Here is a 5,427-nt window from a genome sequence, read left to right as displayed (position 1 = left end):
TGAAATGCAATGTCAAGTATAGTGATGCATGTCTGACCTAATGATACACACCCGCTGTCTCTCAGTCCGGGACCCATGGGGGACATATCTGTCCATGCATCCATCGCGGCGCGCGATACAACCCTCGGTAATAGTAACCATCGCGGCGCGCGATACGTCCCTCGAAATATAGTATCCGTCGCGGCGCGCGACACGTCCCTCGAAATATAGTATCCATCGCGGCGCGCGATACGTCCCTCGAAATGGTACATCCTCTTTATTTTCTTATTCTTTCTCAATGCACATAACACTTGTCACAACCATGTCTCCGAACAATGCAAATGACATGTTCACACAAATAATGAAGAGATGACCATTTTCATAACATTGCACAATTTACAACAACAGAATCATGATACAACATCAACAATGATTCAACAAGCCTTTCAAAAATTCTCAACACATCACACAAACAATTGATCACATTGCCTTTTATTATCCCTTTCTCATCATTAGAATTAATCAATGTGGACAAGTCAACCCATCACCAAGCCTCATTACCCTAAACACATATTACAAGGAAATACATGAATTCCATACACTTTACCTCAAATAATCGAACAATCACTCCGAAATTTGAGCCTTCCCTTTTTGTTGAGCTTCCAAATCAATGCAATCTATTCAAGTACATATTCACAATAAGATTCTGAAACTAACAACACCCATATTACTATAGGTTTAGCCTAGACCCAAAAGATCACCTAAATCTATAATCAAGTTCCTAAGTTTCAAGCTTAGGGTTAAGTCTAATTTCCTCCAAATATCATAAATTTGACAATATTCATCTCAAACAATATACCTAATATTTAATTTCATATACCAGTATATCAAAACTTGAATTATAACCTGATAATTATAAGAAAATCGTAAAACTCAGACTAAAACCCTAATCACTTTTAGTACGGATGAACACTACATTCACAATCTAAATAAATGCCTTCATTAATTGGCATGTTTACATTGCCGTCATTTGGCTGTAATGCTAACCACGAAGTCCAATTCTCCAATTCCAAATCACTGCAACTTACAAATATATATATAAAAATTTATTTAAGTGCAAAAATAGTTTTCCTCTTTACTGTTTCCTCTCATTATTAAAATAATAATAATAAACAACCATCCTTTTGAACTCAACGCATGTTCCAATTGCAAAATTAAGGAATTGTATTGGTGTTACCTGATCGTGAAGTGGATCGTCTCCACGCCAGCCGTTGTTATACGCAGGTAAGTTTCTTCCTTCTCTTTTCTAAATTAATAATGTATTAAAAGTAATAATCCCTACTAACCTATTTTAATATTTCAGATTTGACCCATATATTTACCCCAAATAATTTAATTCACTTTAACCCATGATCAAGTGGTAAAGAGTATCATTAAATGTTCACTTTACTTTATTAACTAATGATTAATTAACTCAAGTTAAATGAATATTCAAAATTTCCAAAAATGACCTTTCGGGTCATTACAGAAAATGCCAGAGATGACATGTTTGTTGTGAAAATAAACGGTACAGAATTACGTTTTGGAATCAAGGAATTTGCTGCGATAACTGGTCTTAAATGTGGACTTCTTACTGATTTTTTTCAGATCCGTATATCCCAATAGAATTATCTTAAAATATTTTGGGGATATGACAAAAGTTCCCAAGTTAGACTTCTTCAATAAGTTTAAACATGCTAACTTTTTTGAGACGGAAGACCGCTTAAAAATTGACATTTTGTACTTCATTACTTCATTTTTGACTGGTTCGGAGGCCTCAAAAACAATCATTCCTAAATTGTATTTTGATTTGGTTGAGTCCGGTTAATATGTTAACTTTCCATGGGGCAATGAATGTTTTAGATTAACTCTCAAAGCTTGCAGCCGTAGGTTGGGAAAGAATCCTACGTCATTCAAATTCAGTCAATTCCATATAGCATTGCAGGTTTGGTTTTATGAGTGTTGTCATCCTTTTGATAACTCAATTGCTATTCGTGTTTCAAATGTCACACCGCGTATTCTCAACTGGAAGACATCGAATGAGAGTATTTTTTTCGATGACCTAAAGAATACAATTTTCAGAACACATGGCAACCAGGTTATTGTTTAGTTATTGTCATTTACTAATTATAAGTTATTACATTTTTTTTTATAAATTTTAGTTCTCATATCTTATTTTGTTATCACAGCATAAATTCAGAAACATAGTGCTTACTGAAGAAGAGTTAAATGCCATGGATCAGATCAATTTGCATCAATCTTCTAGTCAACATGAGACAGAAAATCAAGCATCATCAGAAAGGCACGATGCTGACTTTGACGAAAAGTATGTAGAGTTGAAAAAGGAAATTGCGGAGGTATACAATTAAAAATTATGATTTAATATTTTTTTTACCATATTACAAAGATTTTATCCACTTTTTCAATATTTAATGACAGGTTCGGATGGAGTTGAAAGAACTGAAAGATAATGTTATTTTTCAATCCCTGTATCAATTAACTTTTATTATTTATGTTTCTGTAATATTTTAATGTTTAACATATATGTCTACATCTATTGATAAGGTTGACAAGCACATGACCGACATGAAAGCATATGTCGACAATTCTACAAAGTTGATAATTGAGAAGATTAGGTCTTCAAGAGGTCAACCACCACAAGCAACACACCAACAGGTATTAAATGGTTTTACAAGTTAAAAAACTGAAACAGTTGGTGTATCATGATACGAAGTGTGTATGTGTAAGTAAATATGAGATGTACGAATTTAGACTTAAGTTAGTATTATTTTGGTATGACCAAATTTTATGCATGATTTTACAATTTCTAACTGTTTAATATTGGTATTAAATTGGTATGACCAAAACGTTTATACAGATTATGCCTGTTTAATTATTTTCATTTTTTGTCTGTTTACTATTTGAATTAAATTGGTATGATTTTCCAGTTTTGTCAGTGGTTTTATAAATTTTTTATTAACTTTCTGTATTAATAATGTTTTGACTATTATTGTTCAATTTTTTATGTTGGTTCAATTTTGGTATTAATACAGTATTAAATATGTGAAGGCAACATTAGTGAAATGTTATTGTTGGTTTTTTAAACTTCTGTATTAATCTTGTATAAATTTTATATGCGACAGTTTTTCGCATTATTTTATGATTGTATTTTATATTACGTCATGCATTAGGATGATGCCCGTCAACATGTTGAAGAATCTGAAAAAGCTCCAATGGATCACCCCTCAGTTTCAATGAGGGAATACGTTAATACTTCAAACACGGATGATATGCATTGCAATCTTATTATGATATGTATATTCACTTTCAAAGTTTGTTTAACATTTTTTAAAAAAATTTATAGATGAAGCTCAGAAGTCAAATGACCAAACAATTGGTGTTGTTTTTAATGCTGACATACCTGGATCATCAAATTCAAAACCACCAACATTGGATGATTATCCGAATTTTACTATGACACAGATTGTTGCACTTGATCCAATTCTCAATGCTAACACAACCCCAGATGTGCAACCAAGAAATAGGAACCCCGGCAAGTATCACACATCTCCGTATATTCGGTTGTCGGAAGGCGAAAGCAGTTCAAGAAGAGTTCCTATTTTATTTATTATTAAACATCCGTTTGAAAGTCACAATGGGTTTGAGGTTGCAACTGAGTTGATCGATGAGTTTAACAAATGGGTTTTCAAAGATGTCTCATCTAGGCGTGGCAGGTATATGTGTAAATAAAAAATAAAGCAATCTTTTTTGTTTCAATCAATTTATATACACTGTTTTTAATATATTCTTACTGTTCACAGGAAATCTGCTTATTCAAAGCTCAAAGATAGTTTTGAACCTCAAATGGACTTTGGTGTTGTCAAAGTTGCAGAAAAGGATTTTTTCAACATAATGGTTAAACCTGACAGGCCTTGGGAAGACGGGGTAAGTCTTATATACCAACCTTTTAAAAATGGAGTAATTTCTCTAGATAGTCACCCATCTTTGGAAAATTACCTAGAAATATCACTTATGTTTGTTTTAGTACTACATTATCACCCAACTTTAACTATTTTCCTCAAAATATATTTGACACAATAAATACATTATCTCTTTCCTACTAGGATGCCATGTCACATTACTTCTTTTTTTTTTATTATTAACAATTTTTTTTAAAAATTTAGACAATCCATATATTATACCCAATAAAAAAAAATTACGTAACGAACTCTAATATGAGTTCCTCTGATTCTTCAAGAAAATACGTGGTTTCTCCGGTTCTTCAAGGAATAAATTAACGAATTTGCATAACGAACTGTCTCCTGAGCTGCTTTATACCTTTGATGACCAAAGAAATCGCCACGAGGTAAAATTCAAGTTTTCTTCTGGTTCTTTTATTTTTGAAGTGTAAATTGTGAAATAATTTGAATACTTAACATGATATTAGAGTAATTTTCTTAAAATTTAGGGGTTTTTTGCTTGCTTGTTTTTGAATCAGATATTTCTATTGTTTAAATCTGCCTAAGCTTTGAACAAATGTTTATAGTTTGTGTAAAAATCTTTTTTTTACCATGAACAAGAAATCTTTGATTTTTTACCATGAACAAGCAGTGGATATTTATAATTTGTGTGAAAATCAATGTTTCTAATATCTAGTTTATCTCTAAATATCCAACTAAATTTATTGTTTCTTCATCAGCTTCAAGTAACTAGTTTAATTTTTTCCTCGACAACAAGACTAAATTTTTGTATGGATATAACGGCAAATACTCGTAAATGAAACATATGATAAAGATTTTCGCTATAAAATTGAAGTAGCTAAATTTTCATTGAGAATGGATTAATGCTCTCTTATAGATACATTAAACAAGCTATCATTTAAAGAATTTAAAAAATATTATTAATAAATTAAAAAATGTGACATGGCATCCTAGTAGGAGAGAGATAATGTATTTTTTGTGTCAAGTATATTTTGAGGAAAATAGGCAAAGTTAGATGATATTATAGTCTTAAAACAAACATAAGTGATATTTCTAGGTAATTTTCCAAACATGGATGACTATCTAGGGAAATTACTCTATGTTTTAATTTAGTGATCGAGGTGGGGGACCTTTTGGTGGATAGTGGTTCAAACCTCTACCGAGGAAAAAGATACTTGGTGATCTTTTTACTATGTTAAAGTGCCTAATTTTTTTGGTAGAGAGTTACGTGGTATCTGCGTTGGTTGAGGTACATAACAGTCAATTTAATTTTTCTAAAAAGTGTGATTTGGGGAAAGGTTGTGTACTCTCAGATCTTACCCCTACACCCTACTTGAGGAGGAAGAAAATGTTTTCTGAAGGACCATTGTACACATGAACCCCATAACATCTAGTAACAGTTTACGCCAGCATCGAATAGTTATTTCAT

This window comes from Solanum stenotomum, chromosome 6 (genome assembly GCF_019186545.1).
Source record: "Solanum stenotomum isolate F172 chromosome 6, ASM1918654v1, whole genome shotgun sequence".
NCBI lineage: Eukaryota > Viridiplantae > Streptophyta > Magnoliopsida > Solanales > Solanaceae > Solanum > Solanum stenotomum.
This window is presented reverse-complemented; position numbering follows the sequence as displayed.